The sequence below is a fragment of the Schistocerca serialis genome, chromosome 1, assembly GCF_023864345.2.
Source record: "Schistocerca serialis cubense isolate TAMUIC-IGC-003099 chromosome 1, iqSchSeri2.2, whole genome shotgun sequence".
NCBI lineage: Eukaryota > Metazoa > Arthropoda > Insecta > Orthoptera > Acrididae > Schistocerca > Schistocerca serialis.
In genome coordinates this window covers 1,196,044,141-1,196,065,021 of record NC_064638.1, presented here as the reverse complement: position 1 = coordinate 1,196,065,021, position 20,881 = coordinate 1,196,044,141, and the positions used below count along the sequence as shown (strand labels likewise).

Here is a 20,881-nt window from a genome sequence, read left to right as displayed (position 1 = left end):
ATTCAGAACCTGTAAGAGGTTTCTACCCAGCATATGCATAAAGTATGAAGAAGAGCAGATAGAAGAGGTTGACAGTCTTAAATTCCTGGGATTAAAACTTGATAGTAAATTCAGTTGGGAGGAGCACACCACATAACTGCAGAAACGCCTTAACAAATCTGCATTTGCAATTCGAGTGTTAGCAGACATAGACGACATAAAAATGAAAAAGCTTGCATACTGTGCCTACTTTCATTCCATAATGTCATATGGTATAATATTTTAGGGTAACTCTACAAGTCAACCAAAATTTTTCACAGTCCAAAAGCGTGTAATACGTATTATTTGTGGAGTAAATTCACGGACGTCCTGTAGAAACCTCTTCAAAGAACTGGGTATACTAACTACTGCCTCTCAGTATATTTACCCCTTAATGAAATTTGTCTTAAATAATATATCTCTTTTTCCAACAAACAGCTCAGTTCATACATACGATACCAGGAACAAAAATGATCTGCACAAGGACTTAAAAGCATTTACTTTAGTTTAAAAAGGGGTCCACTACTCAGGAACACTTATCTTCAATAATTTGCCAGAAAACATAAAAAATTTAGTTACTAATAGAGGATTCAAAGACTTGCTAGTGGCCAACTCCTTCTACTCCACTGACGAATTTTTTAATAGAAACAAATGATGTATTGTATATACTCATACAATTAGTATTGTTAGTTCAGCTTAAAAATGATGTGTTGTATATACTCATACTGTTAGTATTGTTGTTACAGCTTAAAAAAAATTACATGTTCCACCTCCACGAGCATCTCCTCAGCACGGATCTATGGTTCGAAAAACTAATCTAATCTAATCACTACCATACAATGCCGTGCTCCAAACGAATTTACAAAGAAATTTTTTCCTGAAGTGAAGACCGATATCTGTCTGATACTATTGAACACATAGAAGTCAATATGTTTCCTTCCACTGATATGATCTGCATCTTTTGATTTTCTTTAAGGTCGTTATTTGTAGTATAGAGTTTTAGAGTCCAGTAATGTGACCAACAATAAATTCTGAGCTAAAATAAGAAAATGATCTTTTTGGGGTAGTATGTTGTCATCACCAGCACAAAAACTCTGTTTTATGAACATATTGTGATATGCTTAATATGCTTACTGAAGCAGAGTATGAGCAACTAATAGAGTAAGTTAATTACATGTATGTCCTGTGGTCCGCTTTGCACGACATATATCAATGAAACCGTTGAAGTAAGTTTACAGAATCTTGACATAAATATGTCTGCATGCTGATCATTCACAGACCAGTTAAGGAAACAGAAGTTAATATTTGGTTTAATAAAATAAGTTATGAAATAACACATGTATCTAAATACAAATTCTGCTATACAACAGAAGAAGTCGTCCAGTAGCATCTTATTTTCTAATTTACCTTAGCTTTCAGGAATTTATTGTCACTGAGTAAGTAATCAAAGATTTTGGTAGCAGTATTATTCACTCCTTTCTGTGCTAAGGTCATTTTAATGAAGATTAATGAAGGTATGATGGAGGTCATAGTTCCTGATAAACTCTAGTGATCTACGACAAATCTACTCTGATGCCACAGTTAAAATACTTAACTTCTTAAACCGTTGTATACAAAATGGTTGATGGTGAGCCCCATGTATTATTCTTCAGGCACTCTTATGTGCAATGTGTTATTTGTGTCTTTCTAAGCTCGCAATAACACAGTGTGCGAAAGTGACTGTACTGAGTTGCTTAAAGAACCCTATAATGTATTTTTGATTGCATTCTTATCAACATATAAGGTAAAAATCGTCAACATTCTAGCTTACTTATGAACTTTTTGTAACAAGCTCTAAATTTACAGAAATGTTGTACACCAGTGCTGAGAACGTTAAGCACCGGTTTTCAAATGTGTGATACATTTACCACAACATGTTTCGGGACTATGTTATCCCACTAGCAAGTGCTACAAAACAAGGAAATAAATCAATACGTTGAAACAATACACACACTGACAACCATGTAAAACTCTATATTGTCCTGCAGAATAATACTCAACGTTTCTAGGCCGCTAGGCACCGTCGAAAGCAAAAAGCCAGGGGCAAAGATGGATTGCCAGATATAAAAGTCCTCCTGAACAGCTCATGTTGACGTGTAGGTTCAGTGGTAAACTGGAGGCAGCTGCCTTCACCAAACAAATAAAGTACTATCATCTACCGCACATAACACAGCCCCAAACGATACTACTGTCTACTGTACAATACTTGAGACCTAACGCCGCTAAGTGAAGTATGTTGGTAGCTGATTCTCAAGAAGGACATCGCTGAAGCGGGCCCAAAAATGTTCCTTGGATGCTTCTGTCTTCTCATTTAACGCTGACGCATTCGTCTCTTGGGGCGCAAAAGCTTTCAACTTCCTCTAAATTCGACAGCAACCACTCTTTTCCCTCGAATGCTGTAATGCTGCTCGGCGAATGCTCCTCATTCCTGAGGCGGGGAATTATGACAGTATTCGTGACAACGTGTTAGATTTTATGAGGAGGAGGAATGGTGCGTCAGAGAATCGAATATACTGTAACACCAACTCCCACAACCCTGAGGCGTAGCGCCGTATACCGATCCTGCCTTGGAGGCGGGTAAGTGGGAGATGTGTCTCAGAGCTGGATAGTGACACATGGTGACGGGAGACTGGACACGCACGTAGTTTATGTATCAGCCGATAGAGGACAGTATTGGATAGGTGACTGATTTAGTTTCGATTGTGCCCACTAGAGTGCACTAAAGTAATAGAATGTTTTTCATAAACTGTTCTAGTATTTTCATAAAGTGTTATTATGTCTTTTTGTGTAGGTAAAATGTTATAAATGTGTTTTAGCCGTATGAATGATGGGTGAGTGTGGTTTAAGGTTAATATGAAGATAATTGTTTAACGAGTTATGTAGTGGGTTTTAGTGTGGGAACATTTCGAAGTAGTATGGATGTGGCCAAAGGGGATTTTTGTAGAATAGATTTTTTAAAGTAAGTTTATGGTAAAGGGAAAGTTAATTCAGGTATAAATAACAATATTAAATAACTTTATGCATAACTAAAACTTCAGCATGTTAGATAATTACGTCGGTAAAAAGTGCAGTCGTTAGGTTTACTATTTTGCGATTGGTTATTGATGAAAAGCGCGGACTGACGCGGGAGAATGTTGTTTTGCTATTGGCTGTTGAGTAAACTGACCAATGGTAAAGCAATATTCTTCGCGCGCCTTTCTCTGCTGGTAGAGAAGACTTGGCGCATTCTAGAGAGGAGTTGGAGCCTAGCCATGAAACAGTTCGAACGTGTGTAGTAGTAGTAGTCCGGATGGAAATGATAAGTTGCCGGATCTAGCAGTGTTTCATACACCAAAAGTGTGGTAAAGTGACGGCATAATTATTCCGATATGTGTGTAGAAATTTCGGAATTTTTAAGTGAATTTTGTGACGAGAAAAGACATATATTCCGCGTGGCGTACTGAGCAGGTCTATGGCTAAAAACTGTGACTGCATTAGGTACCGACAGACTTAATATTTGGCGAGCATTCTCAGCCAAAAAAATACGTATTTTTGTAGCTATTACGTTTTCGGGAAATGCAACTCCATAAACTTACTAACGTGAGTGAAAGGGATAGTGAGTGACTGTGTTAGGACTAGCACGGGCTTGGCAGTAATACTTGTTCACATAAGTTTCAGAATATATCAACTGAGGACAAAATTTCTAACGTTTCATTTCGTGTGAAACATTTCTCCCGAAACGTAGATTAGTGACTTTAATTGCAGCCTGGTTCACGTCGAAGTAGAGTAGGTTTCGCTCGGCTTCCCTACTGATGATATGCTGAGACAATGTTCAGAGGTAGGTGCAGGTTCGTCGTAAAGAGACGGAAAGAACCGCGCTGCCACACCCCCTCAACCCCTGCCCTCATTTCCAGATCCTACGAGCATCAGTGTCTGTCGTCAGAGAATCACTGATATCGTTTCACCACGAATTTTAATTACAATACGACACGCAGGTCCATTAGCAGATTCCTTTCGTCCTTTCTAAACCAAGTACTTCGCTCAGTATATTCCATTATTTGACCAGTATTAACAACATGTACGACAGCCTACGAAATGACAAACGACGTAATTAACGTGATAACAGTAGAATCGTTGTTGCAGCGACAGCTGTGGTCGTCCAGCGGACTGTTCTGACGACGCTTGCAGCAATACATGCTCTGTCTGTGACGGTCGAAGCCGTCCTCGCAGGAAGAGGCCACAAACGCTGTTACCCGGCTTTGAGCGCCCGCTGCGGCGGCGTACGCACAAACACGCCTCCTCACGCACGCGCACACACCGAATGCGTCTTCCACCTCGTTAACCGCTCCAAAGCAAACACAGGCGGACTGTATTAAAGGTGGGCCGTCTGTCCCCCCAGGTATGCAGACGAGGTGGTACTGGCTGTAATTTCCGCCCGCCGCTGGACGACAATGGAAATTTTGTGTCATCCTTTGTCCGTCTGAGGGTGCCTGCAGCAACACAAGAGATATCTGTCTTTGCTCCGATTACTATCTACACCTTCAGTGACAAGAGAAAATTACATCCTTTATGCTTACTACCAGGAGATGCTGCTTGTTGAGTAGCTGAGAGGAAAGGACTTGGTGAGGGGCCTTTTCTCTCACACACGAAATATATGCGGGTAGAGACTTTCAGGAAACAATGTTCCGACTCGTGGCTCAGCAGTTCTTCCTCGTAAGCATCCGCCACAAACAAGCTCTCCATTGTGGTACAGTATTACTGACAAAGAGACGTTATTGTCTCTCATATGCTTGCACTTATCTCACGTTAAGATATTCCTCACGAATAATTCAGCTTGGATGACACACCACCAATTAAAATAGCAATATGGTCAGTGAAGCGGAGCAGTCCAATACCTATGTGACCCTATTCACCTACATTTCCATCGGGGGGTAAGAATGGATACAAGGGACGACCTCGACATTGAATATCACGTTACACTGTTAAGTATGTTCTTCGTGCTCCCCAGTCCTGTTCCCCAGAGAACCACTAGAAATTGATCAAGGTCATCAAGGGGAACTACCAAAGTCTTAGACAATTGCTCAAATTATATTCAAGGTCATGACGTAATTCTATAGTGGCCATGCGATATAAAATTGTCGAGGAACTCCCTACCCATCTATCTCAGTCAATTGGAGAGCAATAAAGTGGCGGGAAACCCATTAATCAATTGGAACTGAGCTCTCTCCTCCTCTCACTTTCTTACATTATGACTCCAGCTGCGCAGGTCCCCCTCATTCGAGGTCTGAGCATCATGGGGGACCTCTGTAAGTTCATCTTTGTAGAAGATAGTTGCTGACGTCGACTGTTGAATGTAAGTGTCATACCAAAACACCTTCAGGCGTCTCAATTTTCAGCATAAATAAAATAAAAGTGGAAATTTAGACACTGAAGGTGTTCATCTCAGATCTTATGGGAGAATAGCTATGATTTACCGTAATTTGTTATTAACGAGTAGAAAAATGTTCAAATGTGTGTGAGATATTTTGGGACTTAACTGCTAAGGTTACACACTACTTAACCTAAATTACCCCAAGGACAAACACACACACCCATGTCCGAGGGAGGACTTGAACCTCCTCCGGGACCAGCCGCACAGTCCATGACTGCAGCGCCCCAGACCGCTCGGCTAATCCCTGCGGCTTAACGAGTACACACATCATTATCCTCTCCCTACACTGCCAGCTCCTGAAGGAACTTCGCCCATCAAAGCGTCCCAGTTGTAGAAGAAAAAGATGCGGAGGGGTTGGAGGGGATGCTTGATCCTCATTGGCCCATGGGGAAGGTGTTTCCCACCATTTAATTGTGCTCCCATTGGCTGAGAGGGGTTTCCCGCCAATTTTATGTCACTTGACGACTACAGAGTTACTTCTTGAATACAGCTCGCACAATTGCCTAAGGCTTGTGATGGTTCCTCTGGTTGACCTTGATCAATTTCTAGTGGTTCCTCGGGGATGAATGAAGTGGGGTGCACCATGGATCGCAAGTCGGCATGGTCGTCCCGAATGCCCATTATTGTATTGCCTACATCTATATCAATAATGCGCAGCGGTCCTTACTTTGTGTGGTGGTTGATACTTCAGGCAGTACTACGTTTTCACCTGGGGTTGGCTGCACCCTGTTGTATTACTGGCTGCCAGAAGAGCGTCTTCAGTATGAAGAGGTTGAAAAATCAACCAACCACTAGCAAAACAAACGTTTATGAGCCCTTGACCTGGGTTTCGATATTTTAAAAAAAATATCTTTTTAAAAAGGAGTGAGCCTTGTTACATCTCATGATGATACAATAGATTAGATGAAGCGAATTTGGTGTAAGAAGGTCCACTCCTCCTGAAGAATATATTAAATAAAAATCGAAACCTCGGTCAAGGGCTAATAAATCTTTGTTGTGCAACTGGTTGGCTGATTTTTCAACCTCTTCACATTTGTATAGTTTCTCTTTCGCAGCCAACATTTCGTCTTCAATATGTTGAATGAAGTCCACAGAGATATACACTTAGTGCACATCGTGTTGCGTTCTGTCTCTCGCAGCATTTTCCCTAAGAGTCAACATTATTGGCCGCAATTTTAACTACCGATGATTAATAGACCCCTGCTGTTTTGGGTGCACTTTCCTTCGACACGTGATTTATTTATTTATTTATTTATTGTTCGGTGGAACCAAATTAAGGAGAAGTCTCCATGGTCATGGAACGAGTCAATACAGATACATAATGTTTCTGAAGAGGTGCAGTGCATCTTGGTGCCTCCGTTTGATTTTCAGTGGATGGCAACACTTCGAAATTCATGGTTAGGGTGATGGGCGTTGATGGGTGTTACACTGTGAGTTTTCGCTGGTTCCTGTCCCTCTCTACAGGGCACCTAGACCTATCATTAAATCACCATTTACAGTCGAGACAACGATTAGTGGCAGATCCTGTACTTCCAGAACATAAGGAAGTATCCACATGAAGAAAAAGTACTACTTGAGGTACCTTTGATATCTCTGGCACACGACCCTTGGTAGCACAAAAAATGGTTCAAGTGGCTCTGAGCACTATGCGACTTAACTTCTGAGGTCATCAGTCACCTAGAACTTAGAACTAATTAAACCTAACTAACCTAAGGACATCACACACATCCATGCCCGAGGCAGGATTCGAAACTGCGACCGTAGCGGTCGCTCGGTTCCAGACTGTAGCGCCTAGAACCACACGGCCACTCCGGCCGGCTTGGTAGCACAATTGGTCAAACAGGTTTAATGTGTGCCACTTGTCCCATGGATGAATTAGATTACCTTAAGATTCTCCCAGTGAATGTAAAACAGTTTTCCTAACATTCACAACTTTAAAGGGGTCGTTCATGCTCAGATGGCTGCTGGCAGATATTTTAGATAGTCACTGTTTCTTGTGATTTGTAGCTAATAGCAAAAGATCTGGCAGATAACCCGAGAAAATTCTGGTCTTATGTAAAATCACTAATCGAGTATGAAGCTTCCATTCAGTCCCTTATTGACCAGACTGGTGCGCCGGCGGAAGACAGTGAAACAAAAGGCGAAGTTTTAAATTTAACATTTAAGAAGTACTTCACACAGGAGTATCGTACAAAGATACCGTCATTTGACCTTCGGACAGAGTCCCGTATGGGCGACATAGTAATAAGCATCCGTGGGGTAGAGAAACAACTGAAGTATTTGTAAGAAAAAAAATCACCACGTGCATATGAAATCCAAATTCCGTTTTACAAAGAGTACCCTAGGGCTTGGGACAAGGAATGAAAGAGGAGGAAGACTAATTGAGTTCTGTAACAAGTTTCAGCTAGTAATAGCGAATACCCTGTTCAAGAATCACAAGAGGAGGAGGTATACTTGGAAAAGGCCGGGAGATACGGGAAGATTTCAATTAGATTACATCATGGTCAGACAGAGATTCCGAAATCAGATACTGGATTGTAAGGCGTACCCAGGAGCAGATATAGACTCAGATCACGATATAGTAGTGATGAAGAGTAGGCTGAAGTTCAAGACATTAGTCAGGAAGAATCAATACGCAAAGAAGTGGGATACGGAAGTACTAAGGAATGACGAGATACGTTTGAAGTTCTCTAACGCTATAGATACAGCAATAAGGAATAGCGGAGTAGGCAGTACAGTTGAAGAGGAATGGACATCTCTAAAAAGGGCCATCACAGAAGTTGGGAAAGAAAACATAGGTACAAAGAAGGTAGCTGCGAAGAAACCATGGGTAACAGAAGAAATACTTCAGTTGATTGATGAAAGGAGGAAGTACAAATATGTTGCGGGAAAATCAGGAATACAGAAATACAAGTCGCTGAGGAATGAAATAAATAGGAAGTGCAGGGAAGCTAAGACGAAATGGCTGCAGGAAAAATGTGAAGACATCGAAAAAATTATGATTGTCGGAAGGACTGACTCAGCATACAGGAAAGTCAAAACAACCTTTGGTGACATTAAAAGCAACGGTCGTAACATTAAGAGTGCAACGGGAATTCCACTGTTAAATGGAGAGGAGAGAGCAGATAGGTGGAAAGAATACATTGAAAGCCTCTATGAGGGTGAAGATTTGTCTGATGTGATAGAAGAAGAAACAGGAGTCGATATAGAAAAGATAGGGGATCCAGTATTAGAATCGGAACTTAAAAGAGCTTTGGAGGACTTACGGTCAAATAAGGCAGAAGGGATAGATAACATTCCATCAGAATTTCTAAAATCATTGGGGGAAGTGGCAACAAAACGACTATTCACGTTGGTGTGTAGAATATATGAGTCTGGCGATATACCATCTGACTTTCGGAAAAGCATCATCCACACAATTCCGAAGACGGCAAGAGCTGACAAGTGCGAGAATTATCGCACAATCAGCTTAACAGCTCATGCATCGAAGCTGCTTACAAGAATAATATACAGAAGAATGGAAAAGAAAATTGAGAATGCGCTAGGTGACGATCAGTTTGGCTTTAGGAAAAGTAAAGGGACGAGAGAGGCAATTCTGACGTTACGGCTAATAATGGAAGCAAGGCTAAAGAAAAATCAAGACACTTTCATAGGATTTGTCGACCTGGAAAAAGCGTTCGACAATATAAAATGGTGCAAGCTGTTCGAGATTCTGAGAAAAGTAGGGGTAAGCTATAGGGAGAGACGGGTTATATACAACATGTGCAACAACCAAGAGGGAATAATAAGAGTGGACGATCAAGAACGAAGTGCTCGTATTAAGAGAGGTGTAAGACAAGGCTGTAGCCTTTCGCCCATACTCCTCAATCTGTACATCGAGGAAGCAATGATGGAAATAAAAGAAAGGTTCAGGAGTGGAATAAAATACAAGGTGAAAGGATATCAATGATACGATTCGCTGATGACGTTGCTATCCTGAGTGAAAGTGAAGAAGAATTAAATGATCTGCTGAACGGAATGAACAGTCTAATGAGTACACAGTATGGTTTGAGAGTAAATCGGAGAAAGGCGAAGGTAATGAGAAGTAATAGAAATGAGAACAGCGAGAAACTTAACATTAGGATTGATGGTCACGAAGTCAATGAAGTTAAGGAATTCTGCTACCTAGGTAGTAACATAACCAATGACGGACGGAGCAAGGAGGACATCAAAAGCAGACTCGCTATGGCCAAAAAAGGCATTTCTGGCCAAGAGAAGTCTACTAATATCAAATACCGGCCTTAATTTGAGGATGAAATTTCTGAGGATGTACGTCTGGAGTACAGCATTGTATGGTAGTGAAACATGGACTGTGGGAAAACCGGAACAGAAGAGAATCAAAGCATTTGAGATGTGGTGCTATAGACGAATGTTGAAAATTAGGTGGACTGATAAGGTAAGGAATGAGGAGGCTCTACGCAGAATCGGAGAGGAAAGGAATATGTGGAAAACACTGATAAGGAGAAGGGACAGGATGATAGGACATTTGCTAAGGCATGAGGGAATGACTTCCATGTTACTAGAGGGAGCTGTAGAGGGCAAAAACTGTAGAGGAAGACAGAGATTGTAATACGTCAAGCAAATAATTGAGGACGTAGTTAGCAAGTGCTACTATGAGATGAAGAGGTTAGCACAGGAAAGGAATTTGTGGCGGGCCACATCAAACCAGTCAGTAGACTGATGACCAGAAAATAGAAAAAAACCTATGGCATTGGCCTCTTAGCTAGACCACATTCATCGTGAATCTCTCGCCCAACACGAAGTCCCAAGTGACTGGAAGAAAGTGCAGGTGACTGCAGTACATAAGAAGGGTGAAAGATCAGACCCGTAAAATTACAGACCAATATCCCTAACTTCAGGTCGCTACAGAATCCCTGAACATATCCTCAGTTCGAATATAATAAACTTTCTTGAGACTGAGAAGCTTATGTCCACGAATCAGCATGGTCTTAGAAAGCAGTGCTCGTGAGAAACTCATCTTGCCCTTTTCTTAGATGATATACTGCGAACACTGGATGAAGGGCAAAAGGCACATTCCATATTTTTAGGTCGTGCGTTCATACTCCATAGCGTGATTTTCCGACAAAAAATGTTCAGCGACCGCCGACTTGCTCGGATACATCAGTCGAGTGTGCCTCTGGTGTTCACGGCATCGATTCTCGACACGACACGTCTGACCAATATACGACTTGCCACATTGACACGGAATCTGGTACACGCTGGCCTTCCTCAAACCGAGGTCAACTTTGGCACTCCCCACCAGTGCACGAGTTTTATTCGGAGGACAAAACACAGTTCCGACCCGGTATTTTTTCAAAATGCGGGCGTATCGGGGTGTATCGCAAGACAACGCACACTGATCTGTATTTGCACGCAGACAGCTGCCACCACCCTTCACAGAGGAATGTGGTACTTAAAACTCTAGTACATAGGGCGCGCACTATCTCTGACGCAGAGAGTCTACCCCACGAATTGGAACATCTGAGAACGATATTTCGAAAAAATGGGTACTCAGAGTGGCAGATTCAACGTGCTCTCCGCCCAACCTAGCAAAACCTATGGGGATGGATGAAATCACGAGGGAGGAGGTAGGCACTGCGTTTATTCCATATACAGGCGCACTCTCGGGAAAAATCGCCCGCATTTTGTAGCAACACCGGGTCGGAACTGTGTTTTGTCCTCCGAATAAAACTCGTGCACTGGTGGGGAGGGCCAAAGATGAACTCGGTTAGATGAAGGGTGGCGTGTACCAGATTCCGTGTCAATGTGGCAAGTCGTATATTGGTCAGACGTGTCGTGTTGAGGATCGATGCCGTTAACACCAGAGGCACACTCGACTCATGTATCCGAGCAAGTCGGCGGTCGCTGAACATTGTTTGTTGGACAATCACGCTATGGAGTATGAACGCACGAGGATTCTGGTACAGACGTCGAGATACTGGCACAGCGTTGTTAGACAGGCCATCGAAATTTGCACCAATGACGACCTCATAAACCGTGACTGTGGCTATAATCTTAGCAGGGCTTGGGAACCAGCGATCGGGTTAATCAAGAGTAAATCGAGCAAACGTATAGTTGTGACGACCACGGTGGACAGAGCCATCACACCGACGTCATCTCAGACACCGTCGCAATCTGTTCCACCGCGTGACCGTGACGCGGGGCGCGGACAGCGGAGGGAGCGCGCCGCGGGCGGAGAGCATTTAAATCGGCCGCCGCCGCGACCGAACCCAGTTCCCTCTGAGAAGCCATTGTGTACGGAGCCCCGTGCTGGCACGTTCACAGGAGCTCAATCCGTCAGTTCACCTGATGATGGCGACATGTATGATCGCCGAAATATTGTGCCCGTTGGACACTGTAGACCGGCAGTACATCCGTGGATATTTTGATTATCAAATCCGCCGGGAGAAACTCAAGAATCACAGCTAAATTTCGATTACACGATAAGTCACACAAACCTGAAGGCTGTAAATTACTTAGGGATTAAAATTACAAATAACCTAAACTGGAACGATCACATTGTGGGTAGAGCAAGGCAAAGACTGCGATTCATTGACAGAACACTTAGAAGGTGCAACAGGTCTACTAAAGGTCTACTTACACCACACTTGTCCGCCCTATTCTGGAGCATTGCTGTGCGGTGTGGGATCCGCATTAGGTGGGACTGACGGATGACATCGAAAGAGTACAAAGAAGGGCAGCTCGTTTTGTATTATCGCGAAATAGGGGAGATAGTGTCACAGACATGATACGTGAATTGGAGTGGCAATCACTAAAACAAAGGCGTTTTTCGTTACGACGGGATCTTCTCGTGAAATTTCAATCACCAGTTTTCTCCTCCGATTGCGAAAACATTCTGTTGGCACCCCCTTACATAGGGAGAAATGATCGTCACGATAAGAGAAATTAGGGCTGGCACAGAAAAATTTAAATGCTGGTTTTTCCCGCCTGCCGTTCGAGAGTGGAACGGTAGAGAGACAGCTTGAAGGTGGTTCATTGAACCCTCTGCCAGGCACTTTATTGTTAATAGCAGAGTAATCACGTAGTGTAGATGTAAGGATCACGAAGATAAGATATGAGAAATTAGGGCTCATACGGAGGCGTATAGATAGTGGTTTTTTCCCGCGCGCTACTTGCAAGTGGAAATGACGCACACTACAGCGGTTTGCAGAGTATATAGGTAGATGTAGTATCATGGAAGGGCACTGCCTGTTTATTTGCAATAATTATATTTGTTTACGTTCAGACGCAAATCTTGGTCCCAGCATCAATCGTCGATTCTCTGCAGAACTTCCTGCATTTTGGTACAGTCTTCTTGCGTTTCTGCCTTTGCGGCATTTTCTTGCATTTTGTTATTACGATTTACTGTGCGGTATAGAAACGTTCAGTCTCTGTACGCTATCAAAAACTTAGGATCATAAGACTTACCATACCACTAAGCGACAGGTGGTCTCAGAGCGTGAGAATGATAGGGCGAATTGTAGGCAATAGATACAGCGGTGATTTGTCTACGAGGCTTCACCCCAAGATTTAGTGTTTAAACATCCATAAAGAGCTCCAGCAGTGCTGTGATGTTATTTGATTTGAGAACATTTTAACAATAATTTAAAGGTCTCTAAATTCATACAAAAAAAAAAATCTTCAGCTTTCAGTGAATGTTGATATCATTGGTGCACAGAATCAACCAATCACATGCGCTCCCGGAGTAAACAGTGCAGACAGTTCGCAAGGATTCTAAGACCGGTTTCCGAAGAGGCAATAAGTGAGTCCGTGTGTGAAGTGTGATTTCGACTGAAAAAGGAACTATTTGTTAAAAGTTGCCTCGAAAAACGTACCTATGCGAAGTCGTATTTTAAAAAAAATTTTATATGACTTTTTACGGTGACCTAGAAATGATTATTAACCGGGAACTTTGTTGCCTACATTAACGTTAAACTGCTTCTAGGAATCGTTTTCCTGATTCTGTGATGTTATGAATAGAAAGGAAATTAGGTTTGATCTTACTATTTCGCAATTCTCACTGTAATAACGTGCCATTCCGGTATGCAATGTTTATTGCATGCGTAGTAGAGCCAGCGGTCGGTGGAGAAGAAGCCGAAAGGGGGCAAAAACGAGTCATCTTTACGAAACAAATGGTAAGCAAATTGTCGCTAGTTGTGATAGGAGAAATGGGCGCCGATGCAGTGAGAGCAACATCAGCGCACAATCCACTGTGTATTTTGCACCTGGCATTTCTTTTTGGTGAGAAGTGTTACATTCAGGGACTCACCGTGTCACATACGAAGGCTACATCTGACATCCCATGTGGATGAGAATATTCACGGGTGATCATGTCGCATATAAGACGGTGTATCACCGGTGAATAGTTTCACGGTGGATCTTTAATATGTACTGTGAACAGTATACGCACTATTACACCTGCTTAGGATACTTTTGATGTTACCCTCATATTTATGGAATTTGTTCCTTAAGGACGTTTTGGGTTCTATCTGGAAGGAAGTCCTGAACACGGCAGTCAGCCGCGGTGAGCACACGAACATGTAGGCGAACCAATCTCTCTAGTTCTGTCTGTCTAGTCCTCTCCTGTGCCATCCTTTTACATCCTTTTTGTATCAGAGTAGCAGCTGCGATTATTTGCTGGATGTATCCCAGTCTGTAACTTCCTCTACAGTTTTTAGTTTTTACCCTCTCCGGCTCCCTCGAGCACCGTGGAAGTCATTCTCTGACGTCTTAATTGGTTCTCTACCGGGAGAGTCAGTGTTTTCCATGTATTCCTCTCCTCGCCAATTTCGCGGAGGACCTCATTCCTTACCTTATCAATCCACCTAATTGTCACCATTGTTCTGTACCATCACATCTCAAATGCTTCGATTCTCTTATGTTCCGGTTTTCTCACAGTACATGTTTCACTACCACACAATGCTGTGCGCCAAACGTGAATTTTCAGAAATTTTTTCCTCAAATGAAGACCTTGCCCAATCCGTCATAGATTTTTTGGTGCATAGGCAGGAGAATTCCTTAATTTCATCCATTTCGCGATCACCAATCCTGATGTTAAGTTTCTCGCTGATCTCATTTCTGTTACTTGTCATTACTTTCGTCTTTTTTTTATTTACTCTAATCCATATTCTGTACTCATCAGGCTTTGCATTCCATTCAGCAGATTCTGATATTCTTCTTTACTTTCATTGAGGATAGCAATGCCGTCAGCGAATCTTATTATTGATATCCTTTCATCTTGAACTGTAATCTCACTCTTGAACCTTTATTTTATTTCCGTCAATGCCTTTTTTTTTATCCGTGCACTTCGTACTATATCTTGGTTCTTGTGCATATTGTATACTACTCGCCTTTTCTTATAGCTTAGCCTTAATTTTCTGAGAATTTCGGACAGCTTGCACCATTTTACGTTGTCGAACGCTTTTTCCAGGGCCACAAATAATATGAGCGTGTCTTTTTTTTTCAGTCTTGCTTCCATTATCAACCATAAAGTCGGAACTGCCTCCCTGGTGCCTTTATCTTTCCTAAAGCGAGACTTATCGTCATCTAACAAATCCTCAGTTTTCTTTTCCATTCTTCTGTGTATTACTTTTGTCAGCAACTTGGATGCATTGGCTGTTAAGGTGATGGTGTGGTAATTCTCGCACTTGTCATGTCTTGCGATCTTAGGAACTGTGTGGATGACGTTTTTCCAAAAATCGGATGCTATATCGTAACTCGTAGATTCTAGATACCAACGTGAACAATGGTATAGACGCACCACTATATGCATCTATCGACAACCCTTATCTAAAGAGAATGATCTGCGTTTTTTCCATCCTTCGTTACTCCAGCGGCTGAAAAACTACGGCTATAGGGGAGCAAGGTCTTTGGCAAAATCTCGTCCGGTCCCGATGCCTTTCCACTCTTGTGCAGTTTTAATTGAATTTGTGTTCCGTGACCATTTATCTCAATATTTGCGACAATACAACTGCATCGTTTGTGCCATGACTGAAGGAGCGAACCGCATTACGACTTCCCGCAATGAAATACTATTTAAAGACCAAATTCAGTAATTGAGCCCTCTCTGTTTGTTTAGTTTCGATGCCAGTGTATTCAGTGAGCGACTGAGTAAAACATTTCAATTCGCTTATTACCCTTACAGGATTTTCGGTATGATAGTTGGGCAAAACTTCACTTTAGAATTGAATGAACAGTTGTCGTGTTGCCCTCCTTAAGCTTATTTTCGCTTCGTTTAACTTTTAAAGTCATTGATTTCGCTTGACCCCGCTAAAGCTGGCGAAGCTAAGCGTCCACCATCATTTTTCCTCCCATCTGCGTCCCGCCTCCCCACCTCCCCACGCCTCCCCTGTTCGTGAAACTACTTTCTTGGAACTTATTTTTTCATACAGAGATTTAACAAATTTTATAATTTCATGAACAGATTTAACAAATAATGTTACATTGATAACAATATTGTTGATATTTGAAAACATTGTCTCAGTCGTGTGTCGCAGCCATTTTCGCCTATTCGTGACAGGAATCTTCAGTTGTTATTAGCACGAAGAAAATTATCTGATTATCATATATTGATAGATTTGTTGTGATTATTGATATCTCATTTAAATCTATTTCTATTTTAAACTGTATGGTTGTGTATTTTTACATTCATTTTTGGTCCTTTTCATGCATACAGGGGCTACATCAATATTCCCTAGTAACTGATCGTTTAGTTCTGTCACTGGAAAAGTGAAACACGCTGATGTTACTGTCTGAGAGGATTTCAAAGTTAGAGCGTGCGTGTGTCTAATGTAAAGGGGTATCGGACTATAATTTCGAATTTTGTGAAGTTGACATTAAAACCAAACAGGCCTTAACCTTGGGAATTAACAGAAGTGGTACAATTATAAGTGAATGAAAAATAATGAACAGTCACCAGCCAAATTAGGCACATTCATTTGGAAATATACATTTGAGAAAATTGGATATTAGTTATTGGAGATACTTGTGTTAAGATTTCCCTATGAATAGCAAACAGGATACAGACTGACACAGTGCACATGTACTGTATGTGGCAGCAGTTACCAATGACACACACACATACACACCAGTAAATTATAGGGAGCGAAACTGCACCGAACTCATACTAATGATGGCCACAGTCACTAGTATTACTTAATCAAAATACTGAAACATCACTGCATGAAGTGCGGAACTAATTTTGGGCATTAGGTGCTTCTATTTTAACTGACATAAATAACACAAATCAAGAAAAATAATATCTTAAATACACTGTTTAAGCTCCTCTGGATATAGCAATTTTCCTTAGTAACAGTAATAGTTCATTTTTTTCTTAATAGGAGGACAATATGATGGGGACCCACAAGTAAAACCTATCTCTAAAAGATAATCATTCATTTAAATTACTTTGCAAGGTAATAGAATGCAACACTGGTCTTAATTAACTCCAGAAGGAACAATTCATGATGGGCACCAAAACTGCACTATCTTTGAAAATGTGCATAACTTCACTTCTCATAGTACTACCGCAAATCGTTTCATTAATGATTTATATGTACTTTAATCACCTGTGAAGCAGGTATTCTTGCATTAATATCTACACAATCTTGTACTGTAATCCTACAAAATTACATTTTATAATAAACTCAGGATAAAATTACAATCAAATGAATACCCGTAGCAGCATACAGGCGTTGATATAAGTCAACAGGGACAGTTGAAAATGTGTGCCCAGACCGGGCCTCGAACCCTGGATCACGTTCTTACACGGCAGACGCTCTATCCATCTTTTATTCTGCTCTTTTTCTTTTCTTTTTGTTCGGTATCGTTCGTTGCGTTTCGTCTGGCGGACGTCACAGGATATCTGTTCAAGTTGATCGTTGTTGCCTTTACTCCTTTTTTTATTACAGAGGGCTAGCGCATCTCTGGTCGAACACACTGAGCTACCGTGCCGGCATTCCATTATGGCCAGTTTCGGCCGGTGGCTATTTTAAAATGCCTCTAATAATTATACCAACAAGTAAATAGACAAGCCACTTATATAACATCTTTACACATGTATTGTAGTTGTTACATTATTTACAGTTGCGTCGATGATGCGTGTGTGACTTTTGAAACAGACGTAATTTCCTATACACTTATCCCGCGCCCGGGTTCCCGGGTTCGATTCCCGGCTGGGTCAGGGATTTTCTCTGCCTCGTGATGACTGGGTGTTGTGTGATGTCCTTAGGTTAGTTAGGTTTAAGTAGTTCTAAGTTCTAGGGGACTGATGACCATAGATGTTAAGTCACATAGTGCTCATAGCCATTTCAACCATTTGAATCTTTCCTTTCCACACACATAAGCACAGTCTTTGTGAGAAGTTGAAATACTCCTTGTCTATAACCTTTTATACTATAATTTCCACGATAGGTATGACACTTATTATCAACAAACTAAAACCATAACAGTTGCTCGTTTGCAATTTTCGCGTACAATTACGACCCATTATTTACACATTTGGCAGGCTTTTCCGCCCACCATACTGTATTAGCCATGTAGTGTAGGTCGAAGTTAGTTTTCATACCATTCAAACAATGTGGATGAAAAGTTTGATGCGGCGTTCCGTTCATTGAGTTAGTTTTATTGCATGTTAACTGCTGACAGTTCGTCTCGAATTGTGTGTAACGATTACTTCAAATGTTTCCTGTTAAATAGGAATCCCAAAAAAACCTTAAATATATTGGAATATACATACAGCATTTGAAAGTCCATAAAAACATCATTAACATTTCAGTGGTCCCGTAATATACGTCAGAGAATTATCCAAGCACAACAAAATTTAGTGTTAGGAAACAGTTTACAACCGGTTATAAAGGAGATGAAATGTGGTGCTGATGGTCAAACTGTATGCAGAAGAAAACAGGTTTGGAATAACCAAGAAGAGAACCACACATATATTGAAAAGAACTTTGGCCTGCGAGAGGCAATTGTAGAAACAACTTCGTACTTACAGAGAAATTCCTCTTTCGCCAAGTAAGAAAAGGAAACATTTCTGGCATCCTTGCAGCAAATATAATTTGGATTTAGCGTACTGTATTGGCTAAATGCTGGAAGTGTGGCAGCAGCCGTGTAATGTGTAGAAATCGAAAGACAAAATTTTATGCTACGACAGTAAGTTTGTACGCTTAATGGAGAACTGTCTTCAGCACTGGCCAAAACAGGAGAAGGAAACAATCTAATGATCCACATTCCCAACTTATTGTCCTGCAATGTATTCATAGTGCCCCTGCCCATTATACTCATTACTCGCGGATTTTTGCCGATTCCCGTAGGAGTTCGGGCACTGTTTGTTCATCCGCGCAGAAAAAGAAGATGGTCAAATGGCCGGCGAGCCTTATATATAAACTGAGGATACTTTAGCGAAAGCCTATCCAACTTCACTTTTATGGTTTTAGATTTTAAACAATTGAGGTTTTCACTTTTCCATTGATTAATCTTTAAATTTTTGTACTTAAACTTCCTACCGTAACAATTTCACTTTACTCTAACTTTAACTTTTGCTACTCCTTATACTTTAGAAGAAACAAAATCACTTTTAAACACATGAATGCCAGAATTTTTCATTTAAATCAGGATACACAGTTTTAGTAGCACTTATTGTGAGGACCCAGCGAAGGCTCGTGACCAGGATTGACGTAATGGTTTCGAACACGAATTGACGTTTTATGTTTTTATTATTGAAACGACACAAAAATTAATTGGTCCAATGCCAATATACATTACGCAACTAAGTATATGAAGTCTGTGAAGCAGTGGTGAAGATTAGTGGCAGGCGAAATGACGGCTAGCTGTACTCAAGACTCTTGATGTGCAAATGCTCTATAAAATCTCTTCTTGGCGTCGGATTTTTTACATGTTAGAGCCACTCCATTATTCCGTGAATACTAAATAATAGCCAGATCCACATCCGAGACAAATCTCTTCTAATGCAGCTTCCAATTGCCTCTCTTAGCACCATCGAGGTGTACCATGCTAATGCTAGCCACACACTGCGTGCCATTCACACAAAGGAACCGCTCAGTTCGACCGCCAAACCCATCTTTTACATCGCGCCATGCCACTTTCGTTGCGAAGGGACTTCTCTGCAGTGTTTTCTTGTTACAAATACGAGCGCCCTAAGCATGAACCGGCTTGTAACAAACACACTTCTTTCATAAACATATTCATATTACAATAATTTAAAATTTCAACATCTTCTTTTGCTCTTTTTTCATATATATATATATATATATATATATATATATATATATATATATATCACAAAACTCTAATTTTCTTGCCATACATCAAGGAGTTCAGACAACACAGACTGCACACTTGATAAATTGCAGGTACACAGTTACTTAAATAAAGGTAATCCTAATCGATATAAGTGTTACAGTTAGTCGTTATATACGTACTACACGCACATAGTATAGATTTCTGTCACACGTTATATGTGAGTGCACGCTTTCTCGGCGAAATTCATATATGAAGTCTTCAAGGGTTGTCAGCCGAGTAGCGTCGTCGTCTCGTAGCAACGTTTCGAAGGAATGCGTCTCCATCATCTTGAGGCGAACTTCGCCTGAAGATGAAGGAGACGCATTCCATCGAAACGTTGCTACGAGACGACGACTCTACTCGGCTGACAGCTCGTGCAGACTTCACATATTTCTGTCACACGTGTCACATTTAAACACATCTTTGCACGTATCTATACTGTAGCACACTTTGCAAACATAAAATATAAACACTTCTTCAGAGAGATTCTATTCATGATCACTGGGAACTCCGGTAGCGTACAGCGGTTGACGCAGTTGAAGTTTATAAAAACAGTTTATGCAGCATGATTTGAGAATGAGCCCTCGTGGTGATACTAAAGCAGTCTACTGACCTGTGAACGTGAGTGTGATCGTCACATGTCAGGCGAGGTGCGCACTGAGGCCGGCACGTCGACGCCAGAGGCGCGGCGCCCGTCTGGAACACACACACGCACGCACAGGTAACAACAAACAACATAAGTAACAACAACAACAACATTAGATCCAAATAACGGACAAGCCGCTCCTCACAGCATCCACGGACATTGGCGTGGCGCGGTGGGATGAGGTGACTTTTTTTTATTTGGCCCCCCAGAATCTGTGTTTTACATACTGTGCCGATTTTCGGCACGATTGTGTTCCGGCCGTGAGTGTTAAGGTCGATATTGACCTTACCAGAGATACTGGTGCGCCGAGTTGGCGGCGAGTGGCCCTCTGGCGACGAGGAGAGGAGGGTTGGAGAGTACCGAGCGACAAGGACGGAACGGCAGTGTTGGGTTGCTGATGGTCCGAATTGTGCATTAATAATTTTGGC

At 41.6% G+C, this 20,881-nt stretch overlaps 1 protein-coding gene across 1 annotated transcript in view; it reads right to left on the bottom strand.

Annotated features, from left to right (window-relative positions):
* Nucleotides 1-20,472, bottom strand: part of LOC126456526 (uncharacterized) — a 427,095-nt gene extending 406,623 nt beyond the window's left edge. The window contains exon 1 of the mRNA XM_050092278.1: nucleotides 20,421-20,472. The gene's annotated coding sequence lies outside the window, so the exon portion shown is untranslated. The remainder of the gene's footprint in view (nucleotides 1-20,420) is intronic.
* Nucleotides 20,473-20,881: the final 409 nt, after the last annotated feature.